At 45.8% G+C, this 25,186-nt stretch overlaps 1 protein-coding gene across 2 annotated transcripts in view; it reads left to right on the top strand.

Moving 5' to 3' along the window:
* The first annotated feature begins 17,857 nt into the window (after nt 1–17,857).
* Nucleotides 17,858–25,186, top strand: part of ELAVL1 (ELAV like RNA binding protein 1) — a 55,477-nt gene continuing 48,148 nt past the window's right edge. The window contains exon 1 of one of the 2 annotated variants that reach the window (XM_072113840.1): nt 17,858–18,150. The gene's annotated coding sequence lies outside the window, so the exon portion shown is untranslated. Of the gene's footprint in view, nt 18,151–25,081; nt 25,156–25,186 lie in introns of those variants that run through there. The other variant, XM_072113841.1, reaches the window with a different exon arrangement.

Below are 25,186 nucleotides of genomic sequence, written 5' to 3'. Positions count from 1 at the left end.
AGTGTAGAGATAGATCAAATGCCCGGGATGAGGGACAAGTAAGAAAGACAGCCTATAAAGAAAAAGAAAGGACATCAAAAAAACAACAACTACTAGTCGTGACTGAGAGGGTGTGCAGTAGCCAACCCATAAGTTAATCATATGGGGGTCATTGAAAAAACAAATATAATAGGGACCCCAATAGTGTTAGATACGGGCAGGGCTGGATTAAGGTTGGTGGGGGCCCCTGGGTGCAAAATCTGGTGGAGGCCCCCACTAAGTGTAGCGTACACACACATCCTCCTGCTTCCTTTCCACTATCCCAGCAGTAACACAGCTACATACAGCCGCCTCACCCCCAGTAACACAGCTACATACAGCCGCCTCACCCCCAGTAACACAGCTACATACAGCCGCCTCACCCCAGTAACACAGCTACATAGAGCCCCTTCATCCCCAATAACACAGCTACATACAGCTGCCTCATCTCCAGTAATACAGCTACATACAGCCGCCTCACCCCCAGTAACACAGCTACATACAGCCGCCTCACCCCAGTAACACAGCTACATACAGCCGCCTCACCCCAGTAACACAGCTACATACAGCCGCCTTATCCCCAGTAACACAGCTACATACAGCCGCCTTATCCCCAGTAACACAGCTACATACAGCCGCCTCTTTCCCAGTAACACAGCTACATACAGCGGCCACGAGTGAGTACTCGTGGTGCTCACAGTACCGAGCCTAGGCGCTATGGACGCCTTTGAGGGAAGTATATCCGGTAGCAGATTTGCGGCCAGAAATACGTCCCCCATAAGTTCTGGTGAATGTACCCTTATACAGACATGTTTATACAATTACCCACATTTATATACATATACACACACACAGCAAATACACACACATTCAGTATATACAGCATTTATACACACATTCAGTATATAGAGCATATACATTCATACCATATACACAGCATATACAAAAACCACATCATTCACATAGATATAAATGTACACACATATAAGCTTATATAAATATATGCGTATATAAACACAGTGGGGGTCATTTACTAAGGGCCCAATTCGCGGTTTCCCGACGGAAAACGCGAATTGGGCATGCACGCGACGGAACGAAAACCCGACAGATTCGGAAAAACCGCCGCATTTTTTTAAAAAATGTGTCGCGAAAATTGCACTTACCTTCACTCAGCCCGGCTCGGTGTACTCCAGTGCGTTCCGATGCTCTTCAGCGCAGCAGCGACATCTGGTGGACAGCGGAGGAACTACCATAGTGAATCCCGGCCGGACCTGAATCCACCGCAGAGAAAGCGCCGCTGGATCGCGAATGGACCGGGTAAGTAAATCTGCCCCAGTATATGCATATATACGCAGTATATACACAGTAGATGCATATATACATAGTATATACATATATATACACAGTAGATGCATAAATACACAGTACAGGCAGTCCCCGGGTTACATACAAGATAGGGTCTGTAGGTTTGTTCTTAAGTTGAATTTGTATGTAAGTTGGAACTATAGATTTTATCATTGTAATCCCAGCCAGAACTTTTTTGGTCTCTGTGACAATTGGATTTTAAAAATGTTGGGTTGTCATAAGAATCAAGACTAACAATAAATCTTCATTACAGACACATTTGATAAATGTTACAGCTGTTTATTGTAGCCTAGGACTAAAGTACAATAAATTACCAATATTCAGAGGTCCGTTTGTAACTAGGGGTCGTATGTAAGTTGAGTGTTCTTAAGTAGGGGACCGCCTGTATATAAATATATATATACACGTATACACAGTAGATGAATATATATATACAGTATATACATATATACACTGTATATACATACTGTATATACATATATACACATATACAGAGATCGCGATAACGCCTCTACAAGCGTCTATGACGCATGCAGAGGCTGATTTACACTCCAAAAAAAACACCAAGCGTATAAATACGCTTGGTGATTTTCTTGTAAAAGCGCTGGCTCTCAGCAGTAGTGATGTGCAGCTGCCGCCTGCTAGTTTGTAAGGAGCAGAGCGGACAGCGGAGCTCAGACAGAGCAGTCACGTGCACACGGACCCTACTACACTGCAGAGATGTCTCTGCTACTCCCCCGCAGAAGGGAAGCTAAAGCCACGCCCCATGAGAACTCACTGCTGCCGGTCACTGTCTTCTCCAAGCTGCTCTCTGTCCTGTGTCACTTCACATATAGGGAGCAGCAGGGGAATCACATTACACTAAAAAGATGCGGGGCAAGCACAAGCAGGAGGACAGGACATGTGACATTTTTCTGGGGTCTCTGCTCCTCCTCCCCTCCTGACCCGTCTCTCTAGTTCTAATATATACAGCTGCACATGCGCACTAGCAGACTTGGCAAAGTCTGAGAGAAATGAGGAGAGTGGAGGAGCGTTTCATTCCAAAGCTGTTTGTTGTCATCTGTGGTGGGGGTCCTGTGCCTGCTGTGGTGGTCCTGTGTCTGCTGTGGTGTTCACACAGGTTTGTGTGACTGACCTATTCCCAGGGAGTTCAATTGATTAACCCCTTAAGGACGGAGGGTTTTTCGCCTCATTTCTCGCTCTCCAACTTCAAAAATCCATAACTTTTTCATTTTTCCGTGTACAGACCTGTGTGAGGGCTTATTTTGTGCGTAACAAATTTTACTTTCCCGTAATGTTATTTATTTTAACATGCCATGTACTGCAAAGCTGAAAAAAAATTCCAAATGTGGAAAAATTGAAAAAAAACCGCACGTGCGTCACGTTCTTGTGGGCTCAGTTTTTACGACTTTCACTCTTCGCTCCAAATAACACGCCTACTTTATTCTTTGGTTCGGTGCGATCACGGTGATACCAAATTTATACAGGTTTTATTGTGTTTTAATACATTTTCAAAAATTAAACGAACGTGTACAAAAAAGAAAAAAATTTTTTTGCCATCTTCTGACGCTAATAACTTTTTCATACTTTGGCGCACGGAGATGTGTGAGGGGTCATTTTTTGCGAAATGAGGCGACGTTTTCATTGCTACCGTTTTGAGGTCTGTGCGACATTTTGATCATTTTTTATTTCATTTTTTATGTTATGTAAAAAGGTGTAAAAGTCGCATTTCGGACATTTGGGCGCCATTTCCCGCCTCGGAGGTCACCGCCGGCCGTAACCGTTTTTATATTTTGATAGATCGGGCATTTTGGGACGCGGCGATACCTAATATGTCTGTGATTTTTACTGTTTGTTATGTTTTATATCCGTTCTAGGGAAAGGGGGGTGATTTGAACTTTTAATATTTTATTAATTTTTTTTATTTTTTAAACTTTTTTTTTTCTTTTTTTTTTCACTATCTTTTAGACCATCTGGGGTACATTAACCCTAGATAGTCAGATCGCTGCTACCATATACTGCAATACTTCTGTATTGCAATATATGGCATTTTTGCAGCACATTCATTACAATGAGCCACTGGCTCATTGTAACGAATATGCAGCTGCCAGATAGCCTCGTGTCAAAAGAAGACACGAGGCTACCATGGCAACTGATCGCCGCCCCCCGATGACGTTCGGGGGCGTGGCGATCGAAAAAAAGATGGCGGCGCCCACGCGCCGCCGTCTTTTAAACGCCGCCGGCGACTTTGCCGGCGGCGTTTAGGGGGTTAATAGCCGCGATCGGTGCAAGCACCGACCGCGGTTATTAGCGGTGGGGGTTTTGTGCAAAATGCAAAAACCCCCACCTTTGTATGAAGAGGACTCAGCCCGTGAGCCCTCTTCATACATCCCTTATACCTCTGCGCCGTAGAGCTACGGCGCAGAGCGTTAAGGGGTTAATAGTGGTTACCGGAGCCTGACATAAGATGTATTAAATAAGGTACAAAATAGTTATGATTGAGGTTCTATGCATGGGTGGACTGCATGGGACACAGGAGGTGACAATGATCTTGCAATGGTCACAAGAGCTTACAATCTATGGGGAGAGGGGGGGGGGGAGGTGAAAGTGCTTGTCCAATGGTCACAAGAGCTTACAATCTATGAGATCGAGGAGGGGACACAGGAGGTGACAGTGCTTGTGCAATGGTCACAAAAGCTTACAATCTATGAGGAGGGGGGGCACAGGAGGTGACCATGCTTATTCAATGGTCACAAGAGCTTACAATCTATGAGAAGGAGGAGGGGACACAGGAGGTGACAGTGCTTGTACAATGATCCAGGCATTTCAAATAAGGGATCAAATAAATAAATACCCCAAAGACCCTAAGGCTGTGTTCACATTGTATTGAAACTCATTCTATTGTAAAAAATCCTCCCTGAACCAAAACACTTGTGCTCAGTAAGTAGCAACTTTATCGTGGCCAAATACATCTTGCTAGTTATTGAACGCAAGTGCATTGGTCAGAAGGCATATGTTTTTGGGAAGGACTATCTAGTAGAAAATAAAAAGTGTAAAAAAAAAAAGTGTTATGCCCTCAACCCCCCAAAAATAAATTAAATAAATTTAGAGGCGCAGCCTCGGCCTGCTCAGCATGGGGAGGTAGGGGGTTTGGGGCTGGCTATTAATTTGGAGTTATATATTTGTATTCCCTACTCTTCCTCGGCTAAAAATACTCCTCAAAAATGGTGAGAGGAGTATTATTATCCTTCTGGAAAAATGTTAGTGCGACCTCTGCACATATACACTGTATATACATATATACACATATATACACCATATATACATATATACACATATACACTGTATATACATATATACACATATACACTGTATATACATATATACACATGTATACACATATACACAGTAGATGAATATATATATATACAGTTTATACATATATACACATATACACTGTATATACACATATACACACAGTAGATGAATATATATATGTATATACACATATATACACAGTAGATGAATACAGGCAGTCCCCGGGTTACGTACAAGATAGGGTCCGGAGGTTTGTTCTTAATTTGTATGTAAGTCGAAATTGTATATTTTATTATTGTAGACCCAGACAAAAAAAAATTTGGCCCCAGTGACAATTAGAGTTTAAACATTTTTTTGCTGTAATGGGACCAAGGATTATCAATAAAGCTTCATTACAGACACTTACAGCTGATCATTGCAGTCTAGGACTTTAGTAAAGCATTCAGAAAGCTTCACCAGAGGTCAGAGGGGTCTGTCTGTAACTATGGGTTGTCTGTAAGTCGGGTGTCCTTAAGTAGGGGATTGCCTGTATATATACAGTATATACATATATACACTGTATATACATATATACACAGTATATACATATACTTGTGGGTGCTTGTTCGCCAGGGGGGTGGGGGGGTAGTCGGTCAGTTTCTTGTTCAGCCTGGAAGGAAGGGGGGGGGTGGCGGGTGCTTGTTTGTGCGGGGAGCGTGGCGCGGGTGGGAATTCGAGCAGGGTGCCGGAGGCAGTGTTGAGCCGGGAGCGAGCGGGGAGCAAGCGGAGCGGGGGGGTCGGAGGCGGTGTTGAGCCGGGAGTGAGCGGAGTGGGGAGCGGGGTCGGGGAGGCGGTGTTGAGCCGGGAGTGAGCGGAGTGGGGGGCGAGCGGAGCGGGGGAAGCGGGGTTGCTTGTTTAGGCGGGCCTGGAAGCGGTCACCTGTGCTGGAAGGGGGGCGGAGTGGTGCCGAAGTGCAGGCGGCTCGCCATGCAGCAGGATGAGTTGGCGGGCAGTTTATGCAGGTGCTGGATGTGCTGGGAGGCGGCTCGGTCGTGCATGGAGATGGCCGGGGAGGCGCTCACCTGTGCCTGGAGGCGGCGGGCGGCTCATGAGGGGGGGCACGGGAGGTGCAATCTGGTGGGGGCCCCGCCTATAACCCGGCCCTGGATACTGGCGTTCCAAGTCGGCGCTGCTACTTAGCCTAGATGTGGAAAAGGCTTTTGACTGACTTGACTGGTGCTTCATGTTTGCTGCCTTGGGAACATACGGCATAACGGGACGGCCATACGAGGGCTTTTCAACTCCCCCACAGTAACGGTACGTTTTTCTCAGTCCATGTCCGATTCTCTTCATATTCTAAATGGTACCTGGCAGGGCTGTCCCCTTTCCCCTCTCATATTTGTCTTGTGTACTGAGCCCTTAGCTGCCAAAATCAGGCTACATCCAGATATTAATGAAGTACTGGTAAGGAACAAAGAATTCAAATTATCATTATTTGTGGATGATATTCTGCTTACTTATCCCAACTAGTGAGTTGATATTACTGCAACAGAATTTTAGCTACCAGTGGAGGACGACCTCTATTAAATACCTTGGGGTGCAATTGACAGCTTCCTACTCCTTCCTTTATGGAGCTAATTACCCCATCTTGTTTAAAGAATTGAAGGCTATGGTGACTAGGTGGCGGGGTCATCATATTTCTCTGCTTGGTCGGGTGGCAGCAACTATAATGTCCTGGCTTCCAAAGCTATTATATCATTTCCAGACGCTATCTTTGAAGGTACCATAGACGGAGCTTAAAGCTCTACAGGGAGCCGTTTGGGAGCTCTCTGGATGCTTTACTATAGTCCCAGATCAGCTGTAAGGTGTCTGTAATGAAGATGTATTGATAATCCTTGGTCCCATTACCGCAAAAAATGTTTAAACTCCAATTGTCACTGGGGCCAACATTTTTTTGTCTGGATCTACAATTATAAAATATACAGTTTTGACTTACATACAAATTCAACTTAAGAACAAACCTCCGGACCCTATCTTGTACGTAACCTGGGGACTGCCTGTACCTCCAGGTGAAGCACTATATTACGAGTCTGCTTGGAACTGCTAAGGTTTCTTAACCTACAGAATTTGACCAATTGTATAAACTGGGTACTTCAGTCAAGGGAACAATTTCCAAGATATACCAAATATTATACGCTCCGGTAGACCCTCCTTTGCCAGCACACAAATATATATGGCAAAATGGAAGGGGATGTCAATAAAACGATTTCCCTTGAAACTTGGCAAATCATATGGAAAAGAACAGCCAAGTCGTCCATTTGCAACACCTATAAAGAGTCTCAACACAAGGTGCTACTGCACTGGTACCATACCCCAGCATTGTTACAAAGGTTGAATCCTATGGTCCCAGCTACCTGCTGGCGGTGCCAAGCTGCGGTAGGCACGTTATATCATATCTTCTGGACTTGCCCCCTTATAGTTCCTTTTTGGCAGAGGGAAACCCTAACTGGAAAGTTATTTGGTAGTACTATTATATTAGACCCTATGCAATACCTTCTCAACGTCCCCCCATATAATCTGAGAAAACCTCTGTCTTTTCTTAAGTCTTTGTACAACTTCTAAATGTATAATAGCAAGGGCAAGGAAGCAGAGTGAGCCTCCTACTGAATCAGAATCATTTGCTAGTTTGAAAGAAACATACTCACTGGAAAAACTAACTGCCTCCCTTAATAATACAGTTGATGCCTTCCAGAAGATATGAGAGCTGTGGGACTTCTTTTGTGCACTTCATGGTATATAGGTGTGATGGGGCCTCCCCGGGCTTGATCAATATACCCCAGTAACACCATACACACTGCAGTTTTGGTTTTCCCTCCGCAGGTCTTTCCTGATGTGTGTGTTTTGTCCTGTCCTATGTGTCATGGTTACTTACCATACTTACCTAGTTTTTCAGCACAAAAAAATGTGCTGAAGACCCAAACTCGGCTTATACCCGAGTAAAATAAAATATATCAAAACTCACCTTTCTGGCTTCCCCCGCTGCTGGCTATATACTGGGGCAGGGGGATGGCTATATACGGCGGGATATGGGGTGGCAGGCTAAATATTGGGGGCAGGTGCTGGCTATATACTATGGGGTAGGGTCCGGCAGGCTATATACTGGGGAGGCTGTGACCAATGCATTTCCCACCTTCGGCTTATACTCGAGTCAATTGGTTTTCCCAGGTTTTTGTGGCAAAATTAGGGGCCCGGATTATATTTGAGTATATACAGTATATGGTTTCTTATTTTGTATAGTGGGTATTGTAGTGATAGTCTATCTGGAGAATTGTTGGAGATTGTTTATAAATGGTTGCATTTAGCTTACCTAAAATATATAAATTTCTAATAAGCTGCAATATTATGATGTCTTTTGAGTTTGAGGATACCTTAACTTGAATGTCGAGCTAGATGTTGTACAGCATTCTGCGGTTCAAAATATGAATCAACAAATATTGCATCCACTACCCGTTGTATTAAATTAGGTTTGAAAAACTCTTCAATAAAAATTTACAGTTAAAAAAAATTAAAAATTATGAAACTGTAAAGCAGACATATGGAAAATGTTTTTCAGCAACTTATTTAGGTAGTAAAACTATCTGCCTGATTTCGAATTTTGAAAATGGCACATTTTTGAAACAATTAATCACCTTTTATCTTTTTTTTTTTTTTGATAAATAAATGCAAAACTTATGAGCCACATTTTACCACTATAGTGAAGTACAAAATGTGATGAAAAAACAATCTCATAATTGCCTTGATAAGTATCAGTGTTCAAAAGTTATAACCATATAAAACAATACAATACAAAAAATGGGACTGAACGTTAAAGGGGTATTTCCATCTAGGAACCCCATATGCTTAACCCCTTTCTGCCGCAGCCCTTTTTCGGTTTCATTTTTCAGTCCCCACCTTCAAAAATCTATTACTTTTTTATTTTTCCATGTACAGAGCTATGTGAGGGCTTGTTTTCTGCGTAACAAATTGCACTTCAAAATGGTGGTGTTTAATATTCCATGGCATGTACTGGGAAGCAGAAAAAAATTCCAAATGCATTTGCGCCGGTTTCTTGTGGGCTTGGATTTTACTGATTTCACTGAACACCCCAAATGACATGTATACTTTATTCTTTTGGTCGGTACAATTACGGGGATACCAAATTTATAGGTTTTATAATGTGTTCATACATTTACATAAATTAATACCCCCTGTACAAAAATAAAATTAGATTTTTCCATCTTCTGGCGCTAATAACTTTTTTATACTTTGGTGTACGGAGCTGTAGGTGGTGTCAATTTTTGTGACTTTTGATGACATTTCAATGCTACCATTTTTAGAACTGTGCAACCTTTTGATCACTGTCACGGGTGCTCCCGCGATCCCTGTCACGGATCGCGGGCGCATCCGTGCTCCTTCACGTGCCCCCGCTGCTGCCCGGTGTCTCTTACCTCTCCCGGCTCCTGCTCTCCCTCGGACTGCCGTGCGCGCGCGTCCCCGCCTCCTAGGGTGCGCGCGCGGCTCCGGCCGAAAATTTAAAGGGCCAGCGCACCGCTAATTGGTGCACTGGCTGAACACCTCACCTTTAAGAATCTGCCTCTTCCTGTGTTCCTTGCCGGATCTTTGTGCCTCATAGCCTTAGAGAAAGCTTCCAAGCGAGTATTCCTGCGTTCCTGTGTATTCCTGCGTACCTGTGTATTCCTGCGTACCTGTGTATCCCTGCGTTCCTGTGTATTCCTGTGTGTTCCCGCTCCTGAGTCCTGTGTTACCGGAGTTCCTCCGTGTTGCTGTGTTCCGTGTGCCTGTGTTCCCGTTCCCACCTGCCTGGACCTCCCGTTGCTGACCCCGGACTTGGACCTGACGTTGCATCTCTGCCGCCTGCCCTGACCCTGTGCCTGGACCCGACTACGAGTTGTCATCCGCTAAGGTACCTCGACCTCGGCTGCCACCGTGGGCTAGTCACACCTGGGAACGACCTAGTGGTATCCTGCCGCAGCAAGTCCAACCCGCTTTGCGGCGGGCTCTGGTGAAAACCAGGTGCCGCTAGGCTCCGGTTCCGGGTGTTGGCAAGTTACATCTCCCGCGGTGGTCCAGAGGATCCACTGATCCTAACAGTAAGATCCGGCCATGGATCCCGCCGAGGCTCCTTCTCCCAGTCAGCCTGATCTCGCCACCATTGTGATCCACCAGTCCCGGCAGATTGCAGCACAGCGGAATCAGCTAGAGCAAGTCACCGCCATGCTACAACAACTACTTGCTACCCAACATCAGCAACAGTCTCCAGAAGCTGCCGCTGCGACCCCTGCTACCCCGGCTTATCTTCCTGCTGCTGAACCCAGGCTACGCCTCTCTTTGCCCGGCAAGTATGATGGAGATCCAAAGATGTGCAGGGGCTTCATAACCCAGTGCTCCTTGCACATAGAACTCATGCCGTCGCAATTTGCCACAGAGCGGTCCAAGGTGGCATTTGTCCTCAGCCTGCTTTCCGGGAAAGCCCTGGCCTGGGCTACTCCGCTTTGGGACAGAGATGACCCGGTTGTGTCTAGCCTCACTGCGTTTCTGTCAGAGTTCCGGTCAGTCTTCGAGGAACCAGCACGAGCCTCTTCTGCGGAGTCTGCATTGTTGAACTTGCGTCAGCACAACTTATCGGTGGGAGAGTACGCAGTTCAATTCCGCACCCTGGCTTCTGAACTTGCTTGGAACGATGCAGCCCTCATCGCTACATTTAAGAAAGGGCTCTCTGCGCAGGTCAAGGACGCACTGGCAGCTCGGGATCTTCCATCTACTCTGAGTGACCTCATCACCTTGGCCACTCGAATTGATGTTCGGTTTAAGGAGCGAGCTGAGGAACTACGCTCCGAGTATCCCCAAGGCCGTGTTAGACGCATTCCTCGCCTGGCGCCAGTCTTCCAAAGGCCGCTCCAGGTCCCGCCTGAATCTTCTGTTGAGGAACCCATGCAGGTTGACCGAACCCGGCTCACTCTACAAGAGCGTTCCAGACGACGTCAGGAGAACTTGTGTATGTATTGTGCCAGCCCACAGCACTTCGTCGGGACTTGCCCTGTACGTCCCCAGCGCCCGGGAAACGCCAGCACCTAGGCTTCTCCGGAGAAGCGTCCCTAGGTGTGAATAAAGCTTCTCCACGCTTGATTCTCCCTGTACTCCTCAGCATTGGCACTGGTACTCCGGTCCAGGTCTCCGCTTTCCTGGATTCGGGCTCCACAGCGAACTTTGTAGATGCTGCACTGGTCGCCCTGCATCACTTCCCGGTGGTTCGTCTTGAGAAGCCCTTGTCCATTGCCTCAGTCAGTGGCCAGATTCTCTCCGTGCCTATCTGGTTTCGTACTGAACCCCTGCTCCTTCAAGTTGGTGCATTGCATAAAGAGAGACTCTCCTTTTTTGTGCTGCCACAGTGCACTTCCACTCTCCTGCTGGGTCTCCCCTGGTTGCAGCATCATGCCCCTGTTCTGGACTGGTCTTCTGGGGAGATTCTCCGTTGGGGTCCGGATTGCCCCTCACGCTGCATGACGGTTCCACATCCGCTTCCTGTCAGGACTGCTACCTTGTCTCCCAAGCCTCTGGAGGGACTTCCAGCTCCGTACCGGGACTTTGCAGACGTGTTTTCTAAAAAACAAGCCGAGATCCTTTCTCCACATCGTCCCTATGATTGCCCCATTGATCTGTTGCCTGGATCTTCTCCACCACGGGGTCGGGTGTATCCGCTCTCTGTTCCTGAGACTGCCGCTATGTCGGAATATGTTAAGGAAAATCTGCAAAGAGGTTTCATCCGCAAATCCTCCTCGCCAGCTGGCGCTGGTTTCTTTTTTGTCACTAAAAAGGATGGCTCTCTCCGCCCCTGTATAGACTATCGCGGTCTTAACAAGGTCACCGTTAAGAACCGCTATCCTCTGCCGCTTATCACGGAGCTATTTGATCGTCTGCGGGGTGCAAGAATTTTTTCCAAATTGGATCTTCGAGGGGCCTACAACCTCATCCGCATCAGGAAGGGTGACGAGTGGAAGACCGCCTTTAACACCCGTGATGGGCATTTTGAATATCTAGTTATGCCCTTCGGACTTTGTAATGCGCCAGCCGTTTTCCAGGAGTTTGTAAATGATATTTTTCGGGACTTATTGTACAGTTGTGTCGTGGTGTACCTGGACGACATCCTTGTGTATTCTGCCAATCTGGAGTCCCACCAGTCTCATGTACGAGAGGTTCTCAGCCGCCTCAGGACAAACCACCTCTATGCCAAGCTGGAGAAGTGCCACTTTCATCAGAGGAGCCTTCCATTCCTCGGCTACATAATTTCTAAAAGGGGTTTGCAGATGGATCCTGCCAAGTTATCTGCGGTCCTTCAGTGGCCACGCCCAGTGGGACTGCGAGCTATACAAAGATTTCTGGGCTTTGCTAATTATTATAGGCAATTCATCTCACACTTCTCATCTTTGGTCGCGCCGATGGTGGCGCTTACGAAAAAGGGTGCTAATCCCCGTGTCTGGCCACCAGCAGCAGAAGAAGCCTTCACGAAATTAAAAACTGTTTTTTCCTCCGCTTCAGTCCTTACCCGACCGGATACTGAAAAGCCGTTCCTGGTGGAGGTGGATGCCTCCTCCGTGGGCGCTGGGGCAGTCCTTACCCAGAAGGGTCCCAGGGGACGAACACTCACTTGTGGTTTCTTCTCCAAAACCTTCTCCTCCGCGGAGAGAAATTATTCCATTGGAGATCGGGAGCTTCTAGCCATCAAGCTGGCTTTGGAAGAGTGGCGTCATCTGCTGAAGGGAGCCCGATTTCCAGTCAGCATTTTCACGGACCACAAAAACCTTCAGTACCTTCAGACGGCTCAGCGTTTGAATCCACGTCAAGCCCGGTGGTCCCTCTTCTTTTCTCGCTTTGACTTCCGAATCCATTTTCGCCCTGCAGAGAAAAACATCAAGGCTGACGCCTTGTCCCGTGCTTCTGATGTTATGGGGGAGGACTCTGCTCCGAGGCATGTTGTTCCTCCAGAGAGACTTGTGCTTGCCGCGCCGGTGGACCTCCGGCAGCTGCCTCCCGGCAAGACTTATGTGCGACCTGGTCTCCGAAAGAGGATTCTGACCTGGGGACATTCTTCTCGTGTGGCTGGGCACCCTGGGGTGCAGCGCTCTGTGGCCTTAATTTCCCGATTCTACTGGTGGCCTGATTTGGTCAAGGACGTCCGGGATTTTGTGGTTTCCTGTGCCTCTTGTGCCCGCAACAAGCCTTCACGACTTAAGCCTGCTGGTCTTCTGTTGCCGTTACCCGTGCCTACCAGCCCATGGTCTCATGTGGCTATGGACTTTGTTACGGATTTACCGCCATCTTCTGGCAACACCGTTATCTGGGTGGTGACTGACCGCTTTTCGAAGATGTCTCACTTCGTCCCTCTACCAGGTTTGCCTTCTGCTCCACGTCTCGCCAGCCTCTTCTTCCAGCATATTTTCCGGCTTCATGGTCTCCCTCAGCACATCGTCTCGGATCGAGGAGTTCAGTTTGTGTCCAAATTCTGGAGATCTTTGTGCAACCAGTTGCAGGTGAACTTGGACTTCTCTTCTGCCTATCACCCACAGACTAACGGCCAAGTGGAGAGGGTGAATCAGACTTTAGGTTGCTATCTCCGCCATTTTGTCTCTGCCCGTCAGGACGACTGGGCATCTCTTCTACCATGGGCAGTTCTCTTACAATTCCCTGGACTCCACTTCTGCCGGTTCTGCTCCCTTTTTTATTAACTATGGACTGCATCCTCGGCCTCCTCTTCCGTTACCTACGTCTGCAGATGTTCCTGCTGTGGAGGACCTGGTACGTGATCTGAAAGCCATCTGGGAGCAAGTCCACACCTCATTGCTCCGAGCTACAGCCCAGACCAAGCGTCAAGCAGACAAAAGACGCCGACCATTCCCTGTTTTAGCTCCTGGTGACAAGGTTTGGCTGTCCGCCAAGTATGTTCGGCTGAAGATCCCGAGCTATAAATTGGGACCTCGGTTCTTGGGCCCATTCGAAATTCTCGGCCGCATCAACCCGGTGGCTTACAAGTTGCGTCTGCCTCCCAGCATGCGCATTCCTAATTCTTTCCATGTTTCTCTCCTTAAGTCAGTCATCTTCAACCGCTTCAACCGACAAATTACTCCTCCTCCGGTACCACAAGCTGATTCCACCGATGTCTTCGAGGTGAAAGAGATCCTGGATACTAAGACTGTGAGAGGTAGTCGGTTGTTTCTGGTAGACTGGAAAGGATTTGGTCCTGAGGAGAGATCCTGGGAGCCAGAGGATAACATCCTGGACAAGAGCCTGCTCCAACGTTTCCTCAGGCCCAAGAAGAGAGGGAGGCCGAAGGGGGGGGGTACTGTCACGGGTGCTCCCGCGATCCCTGTCACGGATCGCGGGCGCATCCGTGCTCCTTCACGTGCCCCCGCTGCTGCCCGGTGTCTCTTACCTCTCCGGGCTCCTGCTCTCCCTCGGACTGCCATGCGCGCGCGCCCCCGCCTCCTAGGGCGCGCGCGCGGCTCCAGCCGAAAATTTAAAGGGCCAGCGCACCGCTAATTGGTGCACTGGCTGAACACCTCACCTTTAAGAATCTGCCTCTTCCTGTGTTCCTTGCCGGATCTTTGTGCCTCATAGCCTTAGAGAAAGCTTCCAAGCGAGTATTCCTGCGTTCCTGTGTATTCCTGCGTACCTGTCTATCCCTGCGTTCCTGTGTATTCCTGTGTGTTCCCGCTCCTGAGTCCTGTGTTACCTGAGTTCCTCCGTGTTGCTGTGTTCCGTGTGCCTGTGTTCCCGTTCCCACCTGCCTGGACCTCCCGTTGCTGACCCCGGACTTGGACCTGACGTTGCATCTCTGCCGCCTGCCCTGACCCTGTGCCTGGACCCGACTACGAGTTGTCATCCGCTAAGGTACCTCGACCTCGGCTGCCACCGTGGGCTAGTCACACCTGGGAACGACCTAGTGGTATCCTGCCGCAGCAAGTCCAACCCGCTTTGCGGCGGGCTCTGGTGAAAACCAGGTGCCGCTAGGCTCCGGTTCCGGGTGTTGGCTAGTTACATCTCTCGCGGTGGTCCAGAGGATCCACTGATCCTAACAATCACGATATTGGGCGATATTTTCTGTTACGGGGTTGAACACAGTGAAAAACCATTATTATATTTTGATAGATCTGACATTTTCGGATGTGGCGATATCTAATGTGTTTATGATATTTACTATTTATTTATATCAGTTTTAGGGAAGGGGGGTGATTTGAATTTTTAGGTTCTTTTAGTATAATTTTTTTTCTTTAAAACTAGTTTTTATTTTTACTATTTTTTAGACTCCTTTAGGTACTTTAGCCCTAGGTTGTCTGATCCTATCATATACTGCCTTACTACAATATGTCAGTATATGGGGATTTTCCTCCTCATTCATTACTAGAGCTAAAACGAGGCAGGCTGTCATGGCAACGGATCAACTATCCCGATGACGTCACAGGGAGAGATGAACCTCGGCAAGATGGCACCCATGCGCCGCCATTTTTTTAAACCGCCGGAAGCAATTAGCGTGTTAACAGTAGCAATCGGTGCTAGCACCTACTGCGGGTGTTATTGGTAAGCCTTTGCTGCAATATGCAGAAAAGACTTACCAGCTATGGAGAGGACTCAGGCGGTGGGCCCTCTCCATTCACCGGCAGCCGGCATGTGACGTACTATTACGTCACATGTCAGTAAAGGGTTAATTTAATTTATTTGCCATATTTAAACATTTGTTCAATTGGATGTTATTTAAAAAAATGCTCCTGTGTGAAGATAATTTCTGATAAATGTAGACATGTTGTCTCTTAGAAACGAGGCGGTGGTGGGACAAGTAGTAACTCCATATACTAAAAACCATTTGTTTCTTTGTGCAATCACTCCAGCAGAGGTGGCTGTATCCAAGCACACTGTCTTATTTCTAAGGGACCAAATGCATTTCACACAGGTAAATTTTGTTTAATAACATCTAATTTAAGAAATGTATATATACACTCACCGGCCACTTTATTAGGTACACCATGCTAGTAACGGGTTGGACCCTCTTTTGCCTTCAGAACTGCCTCAATTCTTCGTGGCATAGATTCAACAAGGTGCTGGAAGCATTCCTCAGAGATTTTGGTCCATATTGACATGATGGCATCACACAGTTGCCGCAGATTTGTCGGCTGCACATCCATGATGCGAATCTCCCGTTCCACCACATCCCAAAGATGCTCTATTGGATTGAGATCTGGTGACTGTGGAGGCCATTTGAGTACAGTGAACTCATTGTCATGTTCAAGAAACCAGTCTGAGATGATTCCAGCTTTATGACATGGCGCATTATCCTGCTGAAAGTAGCCATCAGATGTTGGGTACATTGTGGTCATAAAGGGATGGACATGGTCAGCAACAATACTCAGGTAGGCTGTGGCGTTGCAACGATGCTCAATTGGTACCAAGGGGCCCAAAGAGTGCCAAGAAAATCTTCTACTGTCCAATTTCGATGAGTTTGTGCAAATTGTAGCCTCAGTTTCCTGTTCTTAGCTGAAAGGAGTGGCACCTAGTGTGGTCTTCTGCTGCTGTAGCCCATCTGCCTCAAAGTTCGACGTACTGTGCGTTCAGAGATGCTCTTCTGCCTACCTTGGTTGTAACGGGTGGCGATTTGAGTCACTGTTGCCTATCAGCTCGAACCAGTCTGCCCATTCTCCTCTGACCTCTGGCATCAACAAGGCATTTCCGCCCACAGAACTGCCGCTCACTGGATGTTTTTTCTTTTTCGGACCATTCTCTGTAAACCCTAGAGATGGTTGTGCGTGAAAATCCCAGTAGATCAGCAGTTTCTGAAATACTCAGACCAGCCCTTCTGGCACCAACAACCATGCCACGTTCAAAGGCACTCAAATCACCTTTCTTCCCCATACTGATGCTCGGTTTGAACTACAGGAGATTGTCTTGACCATGTCTACATGCACTGAGTTGCCACCATGTGATTGGCTGTTTAGAAATTAAGTGTTAACGAGCAGTTGGACAGGTGTACCTAATAAAGTGGCCGGTGAGTGTATATGGCAGATTACTGAAATTAAATGTGAATGCCCAGACGAGAATACATCTTTAAGCTATAAAAAGGTTGCGTCTTGAAGGGTTAAACAGGACCGTTGTGTTAGAGCTTCTCCTCTGCAACCTGCCTCTGCTTCCTGTTACTTGACCTGTGATGATGTCAGAAAATCCTTAAAGGGGTATTCCGGGAATATGAACGTCTGATACTAAAACCCATAATGCTATAAATAAATGAATGTAACAAAACTCACTGTCATTAGTCACAAAATGGAGCTTAAATAGTTTGATTTTATGATTCACAAAATTTCATGCCCTCTCTAAGGTTATCATTAAGATGGCCGCCACTGGAAACTGCGAGTCCCAAGATCCTTTAGTTCTCAGTAACTCCTCCTATCTCTTATGCTCTGCTCCCAGTGATGAACTAACAGGTCTTCTTGCTCTGTTATCATAGTAATGATGTGTAACTGCCATCACTGTACATCCCCAAAACACCGGCCATACTGGATGCACTGCAACCAACCGACTACAGCCAAACAAAGTGGTGATCACATGATCTGCCCAGGCAGGTACAGGACATGTGATGTGGACATGTGACCGGCGGCCATCTTCTGTCCTGTGTCTGCTTCGCGCGGAGGAAATTAGCGGACTGATTAAAGGGGCAGTAGCATTTTAATTCTTCATTACAGTCTATGTCACCAGCATTTTTCTGCTAACGGGAGCAAAATTTTAAATAACAGCTAATTACATATTAGCTTATATTGTAAGGACCCATTTGTATATGAATTATGCTTTTTCCTTTAAGTAGTATAGTTTTTAGCCAGTATCATAACGATCTAAAGAAATGGAAATACAGGAGGGGGAGGGGTGACGTAACGAGTTACCATGCATACATCTGAAAGCTTCAGCCATTCATTACTTACGCTACCAAATTAGGGATTTTCACTTCTTTATTGACATCAATTAGCGGGCCAATTATCTTGGCTGTTAAATTGTGATAACATTATTTAAATTGACAGAAGCAACATGTGAAATAAAAATTACGATTACACTGCCCGCATGCGCGATTACGCTGCCCGCTCCAACCTGTGTACCCGGAAGTGTCCAATGGAGAGCACCCAGTGACGAACATTGGAAACCGCAATTCCTGAGCGGGCTCTTGTAAACCTGGCCAATAGTTTTGCTGGTGGCGTGGCTAACGCAACACATTGAGCATGCGCAGTCTTTCTCCGCCATGTTGCTTTTCTCTCGTTTCCCCCCCCCCGACTCTCTCTTAGTGTGACGATAGAAGCGGCTGCTCTGGTCGCGGTAGGAGCGTTCGGAACAGGATAAGGATCGCGCCGTTCATTTGTCTGCCTGAAGCGGAAGCTTCAAAGGGTAAAAACCATTGCCTTATGGAATATTTTTCTGCTCTATCTGAGGGAGATCTGGGGGGTTTCGTAGGCGGCCTTTGCAGGCCGCTAGTTTGTAGTGCGGCCTGTGTCTCTATTAAGCACAGTGTTATTGTGGGCCGGCCGCTGGCCATAGATCATCATATGTGCACATGGATTTTGTCGATGGAGCACGCCGTGATAAAAAAAATTAAGAATGGCATGGTATTTTTTTTATGCTATGTTGCAATCGGAAATGTTGCTTCATGCATACAGCTATAACTGCTTGTTACAGTACCATTGTTAGATCGTATCAGTGTGGCTAGGTTAAAGGACTTCTGCCTCCAGTTTAAGTGATGGTAGATGTGTCTTAAGACGGTTCCACATGATTTTTTATTATAACTCTATACACCACATTTGCTGAAGTATAGTTACACAAATTATGCTGGTTAGCCTGTGGCTAAAGCCTGAGCCCTTCATCTTTTAATTTTATTCACCCCTCTCAGATACAAGTTCCGCCTGTCCACAGTGCATAGATCAGATGACAGGTGGGTCTTGTATCAGAACTGGGGAAGTGAATAAATTAAAGGACATCTACCGCCAGGGTGAAAGATAGTAAACCAAGTACACCTACATGTCAGTGTGCCCTCCCTCCTCTTTGTTTAGTTTCTTTTGCACTGGCTTTTACCAAAAATCTTTCAAAATGATACAAATGAGCCTGAGGAGCTCCAGCCTCCATAAATGTTAATGAAGCTCGGAGCCCCTCAGACTAATTTGCATAATTTTAAAAGCCTATGTGTCTTAACAACAAGGGCATAGGAAGCTTAGAGAAGAGCAGATCATGCCTGAGAGGGCACACACTATTATGTCAGTGTGCTTGGCCTACAATCCTTCATCCTGGTAGATGATGTCCTTTAACCTCTGTCCCTTTTTTGTTTTTTTTATTTTTCATTCTCCTCCTTCAAAAATCTAACTTTTTTATTTTTACAAGTAAAGGGCTGTGTGACAGATTGTTTTAGGTGTAACATATTGCATAGTGACAGTATGTAATATTACATGCCCTGTACTGGGAAGCGGGAAGTTCCAAATGCAGTGAAAATGGTGAAAAAACGCATTTGCGTCATTTTCTTGTGGGTTTGCATTTTAAGGCTTTCACTCTGCAACCCAAAGGACATGTCTACTTTATTCTTGGGGGCAGTACGATCACGGGGATAACAAATTTGCTATCACCGTTCACGGGTGTTACAGGCAATATACAGCAAAGACCTACAGACTATGGAAAGGGCTCAGCACGTGAGGCCGCTCCATGCATTATTATGGCGCACGTCGGTAAGGGGTTAAAAGACATCTATCACCAGGATCAAGTATTTAAAATAAAGCACACAGTCATGGTGTTAATACAGCTTTGAGCCCATCGGGCTAATTTGCATAATTTCTAAAGCCTTTTTTTCTTTAAAAACAAATGTAAGCAGTCCAGATCCTGAAAGAGGGGGAACACACCATTGTGTAACTGTGCTTGGTTTACAATCTTTCTTCCTGGTGGTGGATGTCCTTAAAAAGGTGAACTCCCTAGAACAATTGGCGTAATTTTTATATTAAACCCTTAAAGAGGACCTGTCACCCAGAAAATCGGCACAAGGAGCTCCTTGCTAAATGGGGGACAAATTTGGACTACCGTTGTAGTATCTCGCCATGGTCACCCTGTACAAGAAGAAACATGGGGCCAGCAGGGGAGCTCTAAAGATAACCCGCCCTTTTCCACATGTTCTACCTCTTCCTGTAGTCGCAAGCCATCAAGAATGTGAGAGCGTAACATTTCCTGAGTTGCCCTCGGCTGCAGGATGATTCTTTGAGTCCTGTTTGGCAATCTCTGTGCTGTGTGGATGGCTTGGGTGCCCACAAAGAGCGCTCTTAGTGCCACCACTGGCACACATGCCATAGGATTGCCACCACTGCCCTAGTGGTTTAAGATCCAACCAGGTGCCTCTAGGGTTTGGAGGTACAAAGTGACTAGTACAAATCTGTCCCTAAAGGGAGTAACCGCGTCTAAATGTAATAAGTGGTCTAGAATCCACCATCTTGTTAATTTCCTTGTCCATCAGCGTTGTATGATCTCCCTTTCAGTGTCTGCTCCATTGTCGTATGTGACAAGTAGCTGACCAGCATCAGGTCCAATCTTAGCGGTACTTGTGAGGAAGTTAGGCTGCTCAAACTTAGCTGCATTTTGAAACACATCCTAAGGACCATGTGTGGATAGCCCCTTTGTTTGGACCTTGCTCTACTTTGAATTCCTGAGTGCTACAATTTCTCCTAATTCTTATGAATTGTCCCTTAAGAATAACCCCTGCGAAGGGGTAAGGGGTGATGACTCTCCTACCTAAGTAATTAATTAGTGGCAATTGGCAGCGGTTGCGTTTATGCTTACATAGCATTTGCGTTTATGTTGAGTTTGACTTGTGTTTTTGCTTATGTCAACGGCGCTTGCGTTTACATGACATTTGCCTTTGTCTTATTTGCATAGCGTTTAGGCTTATGTGGTGTATGGATTGATGTCTCTTACACTCACGTTTTACCTAAGTGTTTACGCTATGTCAGCAGAATATTAGAATGTGTGTGAACATAGCCTTTAGATGCTCATAGAGAAATTACAGCTCACTACTGACAGTATGAGAGGTTGGCATAACACATGCCCCCATCTCCTTCAAACACAGATTATAATGGTCAGATCTCTGGACTAATAACTCCGCAACCGTAGGGGCTAGAAGGGAAATTCAACGTGCCTGTGAATCTATTTAGCAGCCCCCAAAGAATGGTGTTATAATCTCCATATAAGTGAGGTAGTGAAAGGTCCTCTTTAACCTCTTAACGTGTGCAAAAAGACTCCTTACATAAGTCCCTGCACCAAAGTTAGGTGGCCTCCAAAGTTGGCCTCCTATTTTGGCAAAATGTCATATTTTTGTGTACAAAAGATTAGAATTTTTTTAAAACCTAATAAAACTTCTATAAATTTGGTATCCCTGTAATCGTATCAACCCAAAGAATAAAGAGAGGTGTCATTGGGAGCACAGAATGAAAACTGTAAAAACAGAGCTGCTCCCTATATAAGGATTACTAAAGTGTTTAAAGAGGACGTGCCACCCCACCCCCACCAAATGTGCCCCCCATAATCCTCCCCCCAGCCCCTTTCTCCCTAGCCATTTTTATTTTTTAATTTATGTCCAGTAAATTCATTTAAACACGCCCCCGCCAGCGGACGCATTGTAGGAGAAGCCGGTAGCATCGATTGCTTCGCTGCTGCTGTAAATAAGCCGACGCGGCCACAGCCGCTGACAGTGTGGCACGGCCGGTCATGTAAGACCAGGCTGCAGCCGCTGTTAGTGAGGTGCGTACGCACCGTGCAGAGCCCGCAGCGATGCGATGTTGACGGCTTCTCCACCAATGTGACCGCTGGCTGGGGTGTGCTGGGGTGGTGTCGGCACGCCCCCTTATGAATAAGGCCGACTGCCAGCACACCAGATACTCGATCCGACCTCTTATTTAGTAAGAGGTTGGATCGGTTTAAATAAATTTACTGGACATAAATTTAAAAAAAAAAAAGGCTAGGGAGAAAGGGGCTGGGGGAGGATTATGGGGCGCACATTTGGTGGGTGGGTTTTCCAGGGTGACAGGTCCTCTTTAAACTCTTTACAACGGCTTAAGAACATAACCAAGATATGCTCCGGCAACAGCTCACCCTGAGCTGGGTATTTGCTGTTGGAAAGTGGTAGGTTTCCTTTAATAGCAATATGTTATATTCCCCCGATTCCTCTATTTAGTTGATAGTTTAAATAAATTGGCAAAAATGTCTACATTATTGTATTTTTAAAGAGGAAAAACTGAGCTTTCATATGGTTATAAGTATTCAGTATGGAGTAGAAACACCACGAGTATTCTTGGGAATAATGCAATCTCTCCGTTTGGATGATAAATGTTGGTGGACAGCAATTTTCAAGTCTCTCCAGAGATGCTCAATTGGAACTAGGTCTGGGATCTATCAGGGCCTGCCAAGATTGGTCACAGAGTTGTTCTGAACCCTTCTTTATTATTTTAGCTGTGTAAGGTACGGGGCACTCTGGAAGAGGTTTTCATCCCCTATATTTCTGTACTTGGCACATTAAAGGGAATCTGTCACCAGGAGACCGATTTTTAGCACTCCCCCAGTCCCCAGAGAGCATAGTACATAAGCTGCCAAAGTGTTTTTGTATTAAAAATTGGTTTTACAGAAAAAAAGATATGTTATATTGCCACTCCACACATGCTAATGAAAGGTACTAGGCAGTTGCCAAATGGGAGGGGCTGGAAATGAGCAGTCCCCCCCCCACCCCCACCCTTGGGGAACAGCTACTCCATGTGACCTTTTCAAATATATGAAAACGCCCATCACTTGGCTCAGCGATGCCCCCTGCTCCTCTACAGCCAATCCGAAGTGTGGGGAGTTATTCATATATTTGAAAAGGTCACATGTTTCCGAGGGGGGGGGGTCTGCTCCTTTACAGCTCCTCCCAAAAGGCAACTGCCTAGTCACACAGCAGATGCTAATGAAAGGTACACTATAACATATCTTTTTTTCTGTAAAACCTATTTTTAATACAAAAACACTTTGGCAGTGTATGTACTATGCTCTGTGGGGACTGGGGGAGTGCTAAAAATGGGTCTCCTGGTGACGGGTTCCCTTTAATCTTTTCTTCAATTGCAACCAGTTATCTTGTCCATGGAGCTAAAAAACACTCCATAGCAAGATGCTGCCAATACCATGTCTCACTGTTGGGATTGTAATTGGCAAGTGATGAGCAGTGCCTGTTTTTCTCCACACATATCGCTTAGACTATACACCAAAAAGTTGCATTTTTGTCTCATCTGACCAGAGAATCTAATTTCTCATAGTCTGGGAGTCCTTCATGTGTTTTTTGTGCAAACTTTATGCAGGCTTTCATATGTCTTGCCCTGAGGAGAGGCTTCTATTGGCTGTCTCTCCCATGAAGCCCCAATTGGTGGTAGGCTGCAGTGAAAGTTGACTTTATAGAACTTTCTCCTATCTCTCATTCTACATCTCTAAAGCTCACAGACGGTGATCTTTAGACGGTGGTTCTTTACTGCTCTCACCAAGGCTGGTTTCCCACAATTGCCTAGTTTGGTTGGACGACCCGGGGAAAGAGTTGTGGTTGTCCCAAACATCTTCCATATAAGGATTATGTAGGCCACTGTGCCTCTTAGCTCCTTGGTCAGTTCCTTAGACCTCATGATTCTTATGTGCTATGAGGTCTTATATAGATAGGTGTGTGCATTTCCTAATGAAGTCCATCAAAGTCTCTGAATACTTAAATAATTTTGTCAATATATTAAACAAGAAAAACTTAAGTTTTTTGCTTTCAAGCTGGGGTGCAGAGTGTATATTAAGGGAAAAAAAACACTTTTCTTGCCTCAGCAATTGGCAGCAATGCAACAAAGAGCCAAAACATTTAAATGGGTCTGAATACTTTCGGTACCAACTGTATGTGTATTTTGAACTTTAACATCATCCATTACATGTTGTCAGTGGTTTGAGTTTCATTGAAATGGCTGTTACCTCTGCTGAGGCAATGTTTTGTGGCTAATCCATACTGCATATGTTACATATATATCTATATCTCTCAAATCAAATTAACCCCTTCAGGAGATTTTTCAAATCTGCCCTGTGTCACTGTGGTTGTAGCTACGGAACGCTTTAACTTATCCAAGGGAGTTTTTTTTTTATTGTTCTAAGTTCTAAATTCTCAATTTTAAGCAGATAGTCATAGAACCCTAGGTAATTAATAAATTACCCTTGATACTTGTGTATTAGCAGAGCTTTTCAGCACAAAAAAATGTGCTGAAAACCCCCACTTATAAACGAGTCTTCAAAATAATAAACTTGCATACTCACCTTCCCGCCCTCCTGATGTTCAGTGTCTTCCTGATGCTCCCCGCGGCTCCTGTTCTTTCTCCTCTCTGCTGTATTAGCCTGTGTGTGGTGTCGCAACTGATTATGTCATAGAGTGCGTTGGCCAGCAGAGCACATGGCTGCGTCTCTGACTGCTGTTACAGTAGAGAAGAAAGAAGAGGAGCCGCAGGGAGCATCGGGAGCGCCGGAAGGTTAGTATGCAGGTTTTTTTTTTTATGGGCTGGGCCAACTGGGGGCTGGTTGGCTATATACTGGAAGGCTGTGTCCAATGCATTTCCTACCCTCTGCTTATACTCGAGCTTATACTAGGTTTTCCCAGTTTTTGGTGGTAAAATTAGGGGCCTTGGCTTATACTCTGGTATATACGGTACATTGGTTTTTAAGATTGGACATATTTTACTAGGACATTATGAGCCTTAGGATTGGGTGCCATTTTTCAAATTTTAGGGAAAATCGACAAACCCTGTAAGAGGGACCTGCTCAACTTTAAATTGACTTTGAGAGGCCTAAGTAATGGCAACACCCGTGAATTACCCCATTATGGAAACTACACCCTTCAACATATGAAAAAGCTCTTCTAAGAAGTTTAACCCTTCAGGTGTGTTATAGTATTTAAAACAAAATGTAGGCGAGATCTACAAATTATAATATTTTCCAACAATACAAGTGATAATGAAAATCATACATTTTTGGTTACTTTTGTTGTTTTCGCCACGGCATGGACACCAAATGTTTGTGTGGGAAAACTACATTTTGGGGGTTTATATTTCATTTTTTCATTTTATAGTTTTAAACTTATTTTTTTAAACATTTTTCTTTAATCTATATGAACCAGCGATGCTCTGATTGCTGGTTCCAATAAAATACACTGCTCTACAATACTAATGCATTATAGAGCAGTGTAAACTGTCTGGCATGCTCACGCATGCTTAGAAAGTTTACAGTTGGAGGAAAGAGTTTTTTTCAGCTCACCCTCTTGTAGTAGCCATGTGTTGGAGGCTGGTGCACGGACAATCTGAGCCGAGTCGGTGGAATACGAAACAAAAGGGAACGGTGAATCCATTAACCAAGCATTGAGGCAGAA

Source organism: Engystomops pustulosus, chromosome 1 (genome assembly GCF_040894005.1).
Source record: "Engystomops pustulosus chromosome 1, aEngPut4.maternal, whole genome shotgun sequence".
In the NCBI taxonomy this organism is placed as follows: Eukaryota; Metazoa; Chordata; class Amphibia; order Anura; family Leptodactylidae; genus Engystomops; species Engystomops pustulosus.
Note: the sequence above shows the minus strand (reverse complement) of the source record. Positions and strands in the feature narration are given on the sequence as shown.